The 14,810-nt window shown below is 37.1% G+C and overlaps 6 non-coding genes across 6 annotated transcripts; all 6 read left to right on the top strand.

The window, feature by feature from the left end:
* The first annotated feature begins 5,995 nt into the window (after positions 1-5,995).
* On the top strand, positions 5,996-6,069 carry TRNAI-AAU (transfer RNA isoleucine (anticodon AAU)). Its single transcript has one exon. It is a non-coding gene; the product is annotated as a tRNA-Ile (tRNA).
* Positions 6,070-7,512: 1,443 nt separating this feature from the next.
* On the top strand, positions 7,513-7,586 carry TRNAI-AAU (transfer RNA isoleucine (anticodon AAU)). The gene has a single exon. It is a non-coding gene; the product is annotated as a tRNA-Ile (tRNA).
* A 2,308-nt stretch (positions 7,587-9,894) lies between these two features.
* TRNAS-ACU (transfer RNA serine (anticodon ACU)) lies at positions 9,895-9,968 on the top strand. The gene has a single exon. It is a non-coding gene; the product is annotated as a tRNA-Ser (tRNA).
* A 1,444-nt stretch (positions 9,969-11,412) lies between these two features.
* Positions 11,413-11,486, top strand: TRNAI-AAU (transfer RNA isoleucine (anticodon AAU)). The gene has a single exon. It is a non-coding gene; the product is annotated as a tRNA-Ile (tRNA).
* A 580-nt stretch (positions 11,487-12,066) lies between these two features.
* On the top strand, positions 12,067-12,140 carry TRNAI-AAU (transfer RNA isoleucine (anticodon AAU)). The gene has a single exon. It is a non-coding gene; the product is annotated as a tRNA-Ile (tRNA).
* A 1,444-nt stretch (positions 12,141-13,584) lies between these two features.
* TRNAI-AAU (transfer RNA isoleucine (anticodon AAU)) lies at positions 13,585-13,658 on the top strand. Its single transcript has one exon. It is a non-coding gene; the product is annotated as a tRNA-Ile (tRNA).
* Positions 13,659-14,810: the final 1,152 nt, after the last annotated feature.

Genomic DNA, 14,810 nt, shown 5'->3' on the forward strand with positions numbered 1-14,810 from the left:
GGTAAAACCCCCCAGCCGCGGCGGTAACCTGCAACAACTCCTGAACAAAGAGGAACTGAGATGGATTTTGAAGACCAAAAGTCTTCATACTGGGTTGAATCGGACTGAGGATTGGACTTCTCTGATTTAACGAATTCATTTGACAAATACAAACTGTTTCCCACTCTGCACGGATTTTAACTGAAGCCTGAAACACAATTGTTAAAAATTGTTTGGAATAATTTTTTTTTTTTTCTCTTTTTTTTCTCTTATTTTGGTGCACTGGTAAATGGAAAAATGTAAGAAATGTGCTAAAAATTCAGGTTTTATGAAAAGATAGCGCTATTGTATGTTCTGAGTAACCGTGACTCACTGGCATGTAATTCTCCGCCCTCCACTCGGAGTATTTTTATTATCACTCACTTAGTTATCACTATTTTTTATGGGCCCGGGTGCCACTTTAAGATGGCCGACACCCGGTTGACGCATCCTAGCTGGGCTTCATCTTCCACGCGACTACCGGTGTCACTACACCGCGTCATGGGTTTATTTTCCCATTCCAAAATGTCCGCTAACTTTTTGCGCAATCCCATTGGTCCCCCACTGTCCACGTGACTCCCCGGTACTCGACATCACGTCCCGCATTGAATGGGGACGCCGCGCTGATTCCTGGTGCAAGCGAGAATCCCCATTGAGGCCTTGCCACCTGTATTTCCAGGTAAGATCTGTCCCGGTTATTCTGCATACTTTTTAGACGCGAGGTTAATGAAACCACTGGCACTTACGCCGCCCGTTTCATTCTCTCTTTTTTCCAGACCAGGGTACCTTGACCATCGTTTTCGGGTAAGACAAACTTCCCGCAACATGCACTGTTTATGTTAACTTCTATTCCATTCCACTTTATAATCAATCACATGCCGTCCCTTTCCTCCACAGACCCTATTACCGAGGGCACTCTTTAACGGTATGTTTATCTTCCTGCATACCTTCAAATTGGGAAGTATTTTACGCTACTGCAGTGTATTTCTCTCTCTTCCCACTAGATCTAATTTGTCTTGTGCTTTTAAGCAAATTATCAAGTCTAAGGAATTTTCCTTCTTGAGTGCCACACAACTGGTAAGCGCTTCCTCACAATTGACACACAACGTCATAGTGTACTGTTTGTTTGGCACGTTAGTTCGCTGCCGTTTCACTTCACTTCATATGTGCCTATCTATCGCACTAGCCATAGTCACTTTCAGGACCATAGACACTCGGCGCCACTAGCCTTGTTCCTCGTTGTTGTTCTCCACTGCCTATACTCTGCATGAACCACACCCCGTTGCCGGCTGCACCTTGGCATGGTATGAGTCATGCAATCTATGCACACAGTTTTGGCAATGTTCTAATGACATGTCTCTATCTTTTTATGTCTCCTCTTCTCTTTACATGGTATTTACATCCCTACCAGTGATATATTCGTAAATGTGTAACTTCAAGGCAATTACCCTCTGTCCTGAGGATGAACCTTTATTAAGTATGGTTCGAAACGTCGTCGACACATTACACTAAATGCATCAATTGTTTATATAATTTTTCTTGCATATGTGTATACTTTAGATTGTCTGGTCTATGTCTTATTTCAATCAGATGTCCTGTTATTGCCTGTTATTTTGTATGTTGTATGTCTTCTCAGTGTGTTAGTCGGACACCGGACGGTGTCCCGCTTCTATCACACCCAGTGTTCTATTGGTTTTAGGATTACTTTTGTATCAGGGTAATAAATCGTCCGGCTGGACAATTCCCCTAACAATATATTTCCATTTGGTTTATATTTATTTTTCCCTTCATTGGTTTGTTGCTCTAAGGACCCCTGTTCTTTACAATAAGGTGTGGATGGGTAGCAGGCTTCACGATACGCCAGTGGGAGCCTTTTGGGGGCCTGCGGTTACCCGGGTAGCGTTTTCAGCTGCTCTGATAATGGGTGTCAGCGTCAAGAGCACCGCGTCTTATCAAGCGCAGCAACGTAGGCGAGTAGGTCTGTTTGTCCAGAGTGGGGAAGGGGCGGTACTCGTGCACGCCCACCACCCTCAGTCATTATCTGACATGCGGGTAGCAACGATTGGGTTTAATTGGACAAGGGGGTCCTGGTGGAAGGGATAATGGCAATAGCAAGCAGGTTAGCAACATATAAAACCTAGACTGCACCATAGGGGGTCTCAATTGTTTCCTAGGCTGCAGAAAAGGGGGGGGTGGACTCTGTTAGTGCGCTGAATCACTCGGTGATGAATCACTCGGTAAAGAGGATCAACATTTGGATTGAGAAATTTCTCCAAACACCGCAATTGCAGTATATTCCACACTGGGATTTAGGAATTGCTGCAAACACCGCGATTGCAGTATATTCTACAGGGGTGCAGCTGCGAGGGACAAATTCGATTAGCAGGATGGGGTTCACTTGAAGGGGGCCAGCAGTGAGCGGCTGACAAAGAATAGTTGGCCATGGTTGGAGGGGTTGTTTCTACTTGCAGGATGGGGTCCATTTGACAGAGTCAGGGAATGCCTTATCGATAGGGAACATACTAGCAGGGGTAGAGGGTTTTATTAGGAAGATATGACCTTTCAGTGTAGGCTGTTGGGGGGGGCCAGATAGTCGGTCAACTATGCTGGCCTGTGGCGGTAAGGTCATAATCAGTGAGCAGCAATTTAAGGTCCTTAGGTGGGGTGGCCACATTCACGAAAGGGGTCACCCAGGGGGAGGGACTACTGGTCTCTCCCAGAACCTCAGGGGCAGGATATCCGCTTGCTTGGGTGCGGGGGAGGGGAGTCAACGCTTTCCTCAGGCTGGTAGCCACCCCACACATACACTATGCACTAAGACGCTAAGGGCGCGAGTGTAAGGGCCCTCCTGTTATGGTTAAATGGAGTTCACGGAGCGCACGAGGGTAAACGGGCCCTTGTCGTGCATGCGCATCTCGGACGTGAGAGCGTAGCTGGGTAAAAGGATCTGACACCGGTTAGCGACCTTGCCGTAGGACCAGAATTTATTAAAATGCAAATTGATATCAGGATGTTAGATTCGGTTAGGAACCACGCTGTATTAGACATTTGTTAAGGTTAACCCACCATACCTGTCTAAACTGGATGTAAATCTAATGTCTGATTTTTGCATTTAATAATTATGTAAATAATGTTATTTTATAAAAATTTTAATTTTGTTTCATATTTTAATAAATACGGCCGGGGGGTCTCGGGCTCGAGACCCCCTGCATTCCAAAGAATTCTGTTGTTGGTCTGTTAAATGTGTAACTGTAGTCTGCGTGTTAAGGCGGGGGTTGGCCGGCAGTCACAGACCATGAGAAAAGGCGGGCCAATCGGCCCCCACGCACACATGGCTGGGCTCGGCCCCCCCCAGTGACCGATCCTTGGTTGGTTTGCGCGTCCCGCCCTTGCCCCGGAAGCAGTTTTGCGCGTCCGGGTCAAGGGGCGGGACCGCGGCATAGGAGGGGGAAAAGCCTGGGGAGTGTGGGAAGCGGCCTCTTTGTGTCCGCGCTTCCCAGGCTCGCTCCTCGCCCCACCGTGGGGCTGTTTAATTTTCCCCACCCTCCATCCCTTGGTAGCAGAATTCTGGTAAGGACACTGTTAGGTATATGGTGTGATGCTATGCAATATCGTAGGAATAATGTTTTCCTCCTTAGGCCTTTTTCCACGTTTACAGGCAAGGTTAATATGTGTATGTTTTCTGGGTGTGTATTGCGGTTGCATTAACTCTTTTTCCTTAGGCCTTTTTTCCCTCTTAGTTAGTAATGTCGTATTTATTATGTGGGTCTGGCGGTAAGGTCATAATCGGTGAGCAGCAATTTAAGGTCCTTAGGTGGGGGCGGCCCCATTCACGAAAGGGGTCACCCAGGGGGAGGGGCCACTGGTCTCTCCCAGAACTTCAGGGGCAGGATATCCACTTGCTTGGGTGCGGGGAAGGGGAGTCAACGCTTTCCTCAGGCTGGTAGCCACCCCACACATACACTATGCACTATGACGCTAAGGGCGTGAGTGTAAGGGCCCTCCTGTTATGGCTAAATGGAATTCACGGAGCGCACAAGGGTAAACGGGCCCTTGTCGCGCTTGCGCATCTCGGACGTGGGAGCGTAGCTGGGTAAAAGGATCTGACACCGGTTAGCGACCTTGCCGTAGGACCAGAAATTATTAAAATGCAAATTGATATCAGGATGTTAGATTCGGTTAGGAACCACGCTGTATTAGACATTTGTTAAGGTTATCCCACCATACCTGTCTAAACTGGATGTAAATCTAATGTCTGATTTTTGCATTTAATAATTATGTAAATAATGTTATTTTATTAAATTTTTAATTTTGTTTCATATTTTAATAAATACGGCCGGGGGGTCTCGGGCTCGAGACCCCCTGCCTTCCAAAGAATTCTGTTGTTGGTCTGTTAAATGTGTAACTGTAGTCTGCGTGTTAATGCGGGGGGTGGCCGGCAGTCACAGACCATGTGCAAATTGGCCTGTTAGCTCAGTTGGTTAGAGCATGGTGCTAATAACGCCAAGGTCACAGGTTTGATCCCAGTACAGCCCAAGATTAATTGTTTGAAAAAAGATGAATTTTTCTTGTGTCTCATTTTGGACTGTTTATCTCCTTGGATCAAACGCTGCTTGAAGGATTGGATGAATACATTTGATATAATTATAGAATTAATTACTATTCTTAAAGCGCCTGGAATATCTATTAATGGTTCTAAGTTCTAACACCAAGTAACTAAATCTCTTATTTATTGCAATTTCTTGAGATCATTTTTGTTTAGTCTTGTTGATAATATATAAAGATACTATGAATGTAAACAGCTGAATATAAGCTTTCCAACTATCCCGGATTAACAATCAGTAGGACTTCATCATCTGCTTCATCTTTAATAGTATGCTATATATTTAGTGAGACTATTAGTTTAGTCTGTTAGAGCATGAAGTTAAAAACGCCAAGGACATACTTTCAATCAGTCTCCAAGCCAATACTTGATGCTCCTTTAATGTTGAAAATAGATGTATTTTCTACTGTATCATGTTTATCTCTATATTTCCTTTGAGGAGAAGCTGATAAAATGATTAGATGAATTAATTCAATATAGGTGATAAATATTTATTTATTGCTTAACCACATGGAAAAAACGTTAATGGTTCTAAGTTCTAACACTAAGTATGAAAATCTCTTTTGTATTGTAATTTTTTTAAGTCATATTAGTTTCTTCATGTTGATAATATATAACAATAACTTCATGGTAAACTGCTGAAATTAAGCTTCCAAATCTCCTGGGTTAACTATCATTTGCCCTTCTTCATATGCTGGACCTGCAGGTAGTTATGCAAAATGGCCTGTTAGCTCCGATGGTTAGAGCATAGTGCTAATAAAGCCAAGGTCACAGGTTCGATCCCTGTACAGGCCAAGTTTAATTGTTTGAACAAAGATGAATTTTTCTTGTTTCTCATTTTGGACTGTTTATCTCCTTGAATCACACACTACTTGAAGGATTGGTTGGAATCAGTAGCATTTCATCATATGCTAATTCTTCAAAAGTATTCTATATATTTAGTGAGCCTATTAGTTTAGTCTGTTAGAGCATGAAGTTAAAAACGCAAAGGACATAATTTCAATCAGTCTCCAAGCCAATAATTGATGCTCCTTTAATGTTAAAATAGATGTATTTTCTTCTGTATCATGTTTACCTCTATATTTCCTTTGCGCAGAAGCTGATGGAATGATTAGATGAATCAATTGAATATAGGTGATGAATATTTATTTATTGGTAAACCACGTGGAAAAAACGTTACTGGTTCAAAATTCTAACTCTAAGTATGGAAATCTCTTTTGTATTGCAATTTTTTTGAAGTCATATTAGTTTCTTCATGTTGATAATATGAAAGTTAATTCATATTAAACAGCTGAAATTAAGCTTTCCAAATCTCCCGGTTGAACTATCATTAGCACTGCTTCCTGTGCTGGTCCTCCAGAAGATGTGCAAATTGGCCTGTTAGCTCAGTTGGTTAGAGCGTGGTGCTAATAACGCCAAGGTCACAGGTTCGATCCCTGTACAGGCCAAGTTTAATTCTTGAAAAAAGATGAATTTTTCTTGTGTCTCATTTTGGACTGTTTATCTCCTTGGATCAAACGCTGCTTGAAGGATTGGATGAATACATTTGATATAATTATAGAATTAATTACTATTCTTAAAGCGCCTGGAATATCTATTAATGGTTCTAAGTTCTAACGCCAAGTAACTAAATCTCTTATTTATTGCAATTTATTGAGATCATTTTTGTTTAGTCTTGTTGATAATATATAAAGATACTATGAATGTAAACAGCTGAATATAAGCTTTCCAACTATCCCGGATTAACAATCAGTAGGACTTCATCATCTGCTTCATCTTCAATAGTATGCTATATATTTACTGAGACTATTAGTTTAGTCTGTTAGAGCATGAAGTTAAAAACGCCAAGGACATACTTTGAATCAGTCTCCAAGCCAATACTTGATGCTCCTTTAATGTTGAAAATAGATGTATTTTCTACTGTATCATGTTTATCTCTATATTTCCTTTGAGGAGAAGCTGATAAAATGATTAGATGAATCAATTCAATATATGTGATGAATATTTATTTATTGCTTAACCACATGGAAAAAACGTTAATGGTTCTAAATTCTAACACTAAGTATGAAAATCTCTTTTGTATTGTAATTTTTTTTAAGTCATATTAGTTTCTTTATGTTGATAATATATAACAATAACTTCATGGTAAACTGCTGAAATTTAGCTTTCCAAATCTCCTGGGTTAACTATCATTTGCCCGACTTCATATGCTGGACCTCCAGGAAGTTATGCAAAATGGCCTGTTAGCTCAGATTGTTAGAGCGTAGTGCTAATAACGCCAAGGTCATAGGTTCGATCCCTGTACAGGCCAAGTTTAATTGTCTGAAAAAAGGTGAATTTTTCTAGTGTCTCATTTTGGACTGTTTATCTTCTTGAATCACACGCTGCTTGAAGGATTGGATGGAATCAGTAGCATTTCATCATCTGCTAATTCTTCAAAAGTATTCTATATATTTAGTGAGCCTATTAGTTTAGTCTGTTAGAGCATGAAGTTAAAAACGCAAAGGACATAATTTCAATCAGTCTCCAAGCCAATACTTGATTCTCCTTTAATGTTGAAAATAGATGTATTTTCTTCTGTATCATGTTTACCTCTATATTTCCTTTGCGCAATAGCTGATAGAATGATTAGATGAATCAATTGAATATAGGTGATGAATATTTATTTATTGCTAAACCACGTGGAAAAAACGTTACTGGTTCAAAATTCTAACACTAAGTATGGAAATCTGTTTTGTATTGCAATTTTTTTGAAGTCATATTAGTTTCCTCATGTTGATTATATGAAAGTTAATTCATATTAAACAGCTGAAATTAAGCTTTCCAAATCTCCTGGTTGAACTATCATAAGCACTGCTTCCTGTGCTGGTCCTCCAGAAGATGTGCAAATTGGCCTGTTAGCTCAGTTGGTTAGAGTGTGGTGCTAATAACGCCAAGGTCACAGGTTCGATCCCTGTACAGGCCAAGTTTAATTCTTTGAAAAAAGATCAATTTTTCTTGTGTCTCATTTTGGACTGTTTATCTCCTTGGATCAAACGCTGCTTGAAGGATTGGATGAATACATTTGATATAATTATAGAATTAATTACTATTCCTAAATCGCCTGGAATATCTATTAATAGTTCTAAGTTCTAACACCAACTAACTAAATCTCTTATTTATTGCAATTTATTGAGATCATTTTTGTTTAGTCTTGTTGATAATATATAAAGATACTATGAATGTAAACAGCTGAATATAAGCTTTCCAACTATCCCGGATTAACAATCAGTAGGACTTCATCATCTGCTTCATCTTTAATAGTATGCTATATATTTAGTGAGACTATTAGTTTAGTCTGTTAGAGCATGAAGTTAAAAACGCCAAGGACATACTTTGAATCAGTTTCCAAGCCAATACTTGATGCTCCTTTAATGTTGAAAATAGATGTATTTTCTACTGTATCATGTTTATCTCTATATTTCCTTTGAGGAGAAGCTGATAAAATGATTAGATGAATCAATTCAATATAGGTGATGAATATTTATTTATTGCTTAACCACATGGAAAAAACGTTAATGGTTCTAAATTCTAACACTAAGTATGAAAATCTCTTTTGTATTGTAATTTTTTTTAAGTCATATTAGTTTCTTCATTTTGATAATATATAACAATAACTTCATGGTAAACTGCTGAAATTTAGCTTTCCAAATCTCCTGGGTTAACTATCATTTGCCCTTCTTCATATGCTGGACCTCCAGGTAGTTATGCAAAATGGCCTGTTAGCTCAGATGGTTAGAGCGTAGTGCTAATAACGCCAAGGTCACATGTTCGATCCCTGTATAGGCCAAGTTTAATTGTTTGAAAAAAGGTGAATTTTTCTAGGGTCTCATTTTGGAGTGTTTATCTCCGTGAATCACACGCTGCTTGAAGGATTGGATGGAATCAGTAGCATTTCATCATCTGCTAATTCTTCAAAAGTATTCTATATATTTAGTGAGCCTATTAGTTTAGTCTGTTAGAGCATGAAGTTAAAAACGCAAAGGACATAATTTCAATCAGTCTCCAAGCCAATACTTGATTCTCCTTTAATGTTGAAAATAGATGTATTTTCTTCTGTACCATGTTTACCTCTATAGTTTCCTTTGTGCAGTAGCTGATAGAATGATTAGATGAATCAATTGAATATAGGTGATGAATATTTATTTATTGCTAAACCACGTGGAAAAAACGTTACTGGTTCAAAATTCTAACACTAAATATGGAAATCTCTTTTGTATTGCAATTTTTTTGAAGTCATATTAGTTTCTTCATGTTGATTATATGAAAGTTAATTCATATTAAACAGCTGAAATTAAGCTTTCCAAATCTCCTGGTTGAACTATCATAAGCACTGCCTCCTGTGCTGGTCCCCCAGAAGATGTGCAAATTGGCTTGTTAGCTCAGTTGGTTAGAGCGTGGTGCTAATAACGCCAAGGTCACAGGTTCGATCCCTGTCCAGGCGAAGTTTAATTCTTTGAAAAAAGATCAATTTTTCTTGTGTCTCATTTTGGACTGTTTATCTCCTTGGATCAAACGCTGCTTGAAGGATTGGATGAATACATTTGATATAATTATAGAATTAATTACTATTCTTAAAGCGCCTGGAATATCTATTAATAGTTCTAAGTTCTAACACCAACTAACTAAATCTCTTATTTATTGCAATTTATTGAGATCATTTTTGTTTAGTCTTGTTGATAATATATAAAGATACTATGAATGTAAACAGCTGAATATAAGCTTTCCAACTATCCCGGATTAACAATCAGTAGGACTTCATCATCTGCTTCATCTTCAGTAGTATGCTATATATTTAGTGACTCTATTAGTTTAGTCTGTTAGAGCATGAAGTTAAAAATGCCAAGGACATACTTTCAATCAGTCTCCAAGCCAATACTTGATGCTCCTTTAATGTTGAAAATAGATGTATTTTTCACTGTATCATGTTTATCTCTATATTTCCTTTGAGGAGAAGCTGATAAAATGATTGGATGAATCAATTCAATATAGGTGATGAATATTTATTTATTGCTTAACCACATGGAAAAAACGTTAATGGTTCTAAGTACTAACACTAAGTATGAAAATCTCTTTTGTATTGTAATTTTTTTAAGTCATATTAGTTTCTTCATGTTGATAATATATAACAATAACTTCATGGTAAACTGCTGAAATTAAGCTTTCCAAATCTCCTGGGTTAACTATCATTTGCCCTTCTTCATTTGCTGGACCTCCTGGTAGTTGTGCAAAATGGCCTGTTAGCTCAGATGGTTAGCGCGTGGTGCTACTAACGCCAAGGTCACAGGTTCGATCCCTGTACAGGCCAAGTTTAATTGTTTGAACAAAGATGAATTTTTCTTGTGTGTCATTTTGGACTGTTTATCTCCTTGAATCACACGCTGCTTGAAGGATTGGATGGAATCAGTAGCATTTCATCATCTGCTAATTCTTCAAAAGTATTCTATTTATTTAGTGAGCCTATTAGTTTAGTCTGTTAGAGCATGAAGTTAAAAACGCAAAGGACATAATTTCAATCAGTCTCCAAGCCAATAATTGATGCTCCTTTAATGTTGAAAATAGATGTATTTTCTTCTGTATCATGTTTACCTCTATATTTCCTTTGCGCAGAAGCTGATGGAATGATTAGATGAATCAATTGAATATAGGTGATGAATATTTATTTATTGCTAAACCACGTGGAAAAAACGTTACTGGTTCAAAATTCTAACTCTAAGTATGGAAATCCCTTTTGTATTGCAATTTTTTTGAAGTCATATTAGTTTCTTCATATTGATAATATGAAAGTTAATTCATATTAAACAACTGAAATTAAGCTTTCCAAATCTCCCGGTTGAACTATCATTAGCACTGCTTCCTGTGCTGGTCCTCCAAAAGATGTGCGAATTGGCCTGTTAGCTCAGTTGGTTAGAGCGTGGTGCTAATAACGCCAAGGTCACAGGTTCGATCCCTGTACAGTCCAAGTTTAATTCTTTGAAAAAAGATGAATTTTTCTTGTGTCTCATTTTGGACTGTTTATCTCCTTGGATCAAACGCTGCTTGAAAGATTGGATGAATACATTTGATATAATTATAGAATTAATTACTATTCTTAAAGCGCCTGGAATATCTATTAATGGTTCTAAGTTCTAACGCCAAGTAACTAAATCTCTTATTTATTGCAATTTATTGAGATCATTTTTGTTTAGTCTTGTTGATAATATATAAAGATACTATGAATGTAAACAGCTGAATATAAGCTTTCCAACTATCCCGGATTAACAATCAGTAGGACTTCATCATCTGCTTCATCTTCAGTAGTATGCTATATATTTAGTGACTCTATTAGTTTAGTCTGTTAGAGCATGAAGTTAAAAATGCCAAGGACATACTTTCAATCAGTCTCCAAGCCAATACTTGATGCTCCTTTAATGTTGAAAATAGATGTATTTTCTACTGTATCATGTTTATCTCTATATTTCCTTTGAGGAGAAGCTGATAAAATGATTAGATGAATCAATTCAATATAGGTGATGAATATTTATTTATTGCTTAACCACATGGAAAAAACGTTAATGGTTCTAAGTACAAACACTAAGTATGAAAATCTCTTTTGTATTGTAATTTTTTTTAAGTCATATTAGTTTCTTCATGTTGATAATATATAACAATAACTTCATGGTAAACTGCTGAAATTAAGCTTTCCAAATCTCCTGTTTTAACTATCACTTGCCCTTCTTCATTTGCTGGACCTCCTGGTAGTTGTGCAAAATGGCCTGTTAGCTCAGATGGTTAGAGCGTGGTGCTAATAACGCCAAGGTCACAGGTTCGATCCCTGTACAGGCCAAGTTTAATTGTTTGAACAAAGATGAATTTTTCTTTTGTCTCATTTTGGACTGTTTATCTCCTTGAATCACACGCTGCTTGAAGGATTGGATGGAATCAGTAGCATTTCATCATCTGCTAATTCTTCAAAAGTATTCTATATATTTAGTGAGCCTATTAGTTTAGTCTGTTAGAGCATGAAGTTAAAAACGCAAAGGACATAATTTCAATCAGTCTCCAAGCCAATACTTGATGCTCCTTTAATGTTGAAAATAGATGTATTTTCTTCTGTATCATGTTTACCTCCATATTTCCTTTGCGCAGAAGCTGATAGAATGATTAGATGAATCAATTGAATATAGGTGATGAATATTTATTTATTGCTAAACCACGTGGAAAAAACGTTACTGGTTCAAAATTCTAACACTAAGTATGGAAATCTCTTTTGTATTACAATTTTTTTGAAGTCATATTAGTTTCTTCATGTTGATAATATGAAAGTTAATTCATATTAAACAGCTGAAATTAAGCTTTCCAAATCTCCCGGTTGAACTATCATTAGCACTGCTTCCTGTGCTGGTCCTCCAGAAGATGTGCAAATTGGCCTGTTAGCTCAGTTGGTTAGAGCGTGGTGCTAATAACGCCAAGGTCACAGGTTCGATCCCTGTACAGGCCAAGTTTAATTCTTTGAAAAAAGATGAATTTTTCTTGTGTCTCATTTTGGACTGTTTATCTCCTTGGATCAAACGCTGCTTGAAGGATTGGATGAATATATTTGATATAATTATAGAATTAATTACTATTCTTAAAGCGCCTGGAATATCCATTAATGGTTCTAAGTTCTAACGCCAAGTAACTAAATCTCTTATTTATTGCAATTTATTGAGATCATTTTTGTTTAGTCTTGTTGATAATATATAAAGATACTATGAATGTAAACAGCTGAATATAAGCTTTCCAACTATCCCGGATTAACAATCAGTAGGACTTCATCATCTGCTTCATCTTCAGTAGTATGCTATATATTTAGTGACTCTATTAGTTTAGTCTGTTAGAGCATGAAGTTAAAAACGCCAAGGACATACTTTGAATCAGTTTCCAAGCCAATACTTGATGCTCCTTTAATGTTGAAAATAGATGTATTTTCTACTGTATCATGTTTATCTCTATATTTCCTTTGAGGAGAAGCTGATAAAATGATTAGATGAATCAATTCAATATAGGTGATGAATATTTATTTATTGCTTAACCACATGGAAAAAACGTTAATGGTTCTAAATTCTAACACTAAGTATGAAAATCTCTTTTGTATTGTAATTTTTTTTAAGTCATATTAGTTTCTTCATTTTGATAATATATAACAATAACTTCATGGTAAACTGCTGAAATTTAGCTTTCCAAATCTCCCGGGTTAACTATCATTTGCCCTTCTTCATATGCTGGACCTCCAGGTAGATATGCAAAATGGCCTGTTAGCTCAGATGGTTAGAGCGTAGTGCTAATAACGCCAAGGTCACATGTTCGATCCCTGTATAGGCCAAGTTTAATTGTTTGAAAAAAGGTGAATTTTTCTAGTGTCTCATTTTGGAGTGTTTATCTCCTTGAATCACACGCTGCTTGAAGGATTGGATGGAATCAGTAGCATTTCATCATCTGCTAATTCTTCAAAAGTATTCTATATATTTAGTGAGCCTATTAGTTTAGTCTGTTAGAGCATGAAGTTAAAAACGCAAAGGACATAATTTCAATCAGTCTCCAAGCCAATACTTGATTCTCCTTTAATGTTGAAAATAGATGTATTTTCTTCTGTATCATGTTTACCTCTATATTTCCTTTGCGCAATAGCTGATAGAATGATTAGATGAATCAATTGAATATAGGTGATGAATATTTATTTATTGCTAAACCACGTGGAAAAAACGTTACTGGTTCAAAATTCTAACACTAAGTATGGAAATCTGTTTTGTATTGCAATTTTTTTGAAGTCATATTAGTTTCCTCATGTTGATTATATGAAAGTTAATTTATATTAAACAGCTGAAATTAAGCTTTCCAAATCTCCTGGTTGAACTATCATAAGCACTGCTTCCTGTGCTGGTCCTCCAGAAGATGTGCAAATTGGCCTGTTAGCTCAGTTGGTTAGAGTGTGGTGCTAATAACGCCAAGGTCACAGGTTCGATCCCTGTACAGGCCAAGTTTAATTCTTTGAAAAAATATCAATTTTTCTTGTGTCTCATTTTGGACTGTTTATCTCCTTGGATCAAACGCTGCTTGAAGGATTGGATGAATACATTTGATATAATTATAGAATTAATTACTATTCCTAAATCGCCTGGAATATCTATTAATAGTTCTAAGTTCTAACACCAACTAACTAAATCTCTTATTCATTGCAATTTATTGAGATCATTTTTGTTTAGTCTTGTTGATAATATATAAAGATACTATGAATGTAAACAGCTGAATATAAGCTTTCCAACTATCCCGGATTAACAATCAGTAGGACTTCATCATCTGCTTCATCTTTAATAGTATGCTATATATTTAGTGAGACTATTAGTTTAGTCTGTTAGAGCATGAAGTTAAAAACGCCAAGGACATACTTTGAATCAGTTTCCAAGCCAATACTTGATGCTCCTTTAATGTTGAAAATAGATGTATTTTCTACTGTAACATGTTTATCTCTATATTTCCTTTGAGGAGAAGCTGATAAAATGATTAGATGAATCAATTCAATATAGGTGATGAATATTTATTTATTGCTTAACCACATGGAAAAAACGTTAATGGTTCTAAATTCTAACACTAAGTATGAAAATCTCTTTTGTATTGTAATTTTTTTAAGTCATATTAGTTTCTTCATGTTGATAATATATAACAATAACTTCATGGTAAACTGCTGAAATTAAGCTTTCCAAATCTCCTGGGTTAACTATCATTTGCCCTTCTTCATTTGCTGGACCTCCAGGTAGTTGTGCAAAATGGCCTGTTAGCTCAGATGGTTAGCACGTGGTGCTAATAACGCCAAGGTCACAGGTTCGATCCCTGTACAGGCCAAGTTTAATTGTTTGAACAAAGATGAATTTTTCTTGTGTGTCATTTTGGACTGTTTATCTCCTTGAATCACACGCTGCTTGAAGGATTGGATGGAATCAGTAGCATTTCATCATCTGCTAATTCTTCAAAAGTATTCTATTTATTTAGTGAGCCTATTAGTTTAGTCTGTTAGAGCATGAAGTTAAAAACGCAAAGGACATAATTTCAATCAGTCTCCAAGCCAATAATTGATGCTCCTTTAATGTTGAAAATAGATGTATTTTCTTCTGTATCATGTTTACCTCTATAT

The sequence above is a fragment of the Lissotriton helveticus genome, chromosome 4_1 (assembly GCF_964261635.1).
Source record: "Lissotriton helveticus chromosome 4_1, aLisHel1.1, whole genome shotgun sequence".
Classification (NCBI taxonomy): domain Eukaryota; kingdom Metazoa; phylum Chordata; class Amphibia; order Caudata; family Salamandridae; genus Lissotriton; species Lissotriton helveticus.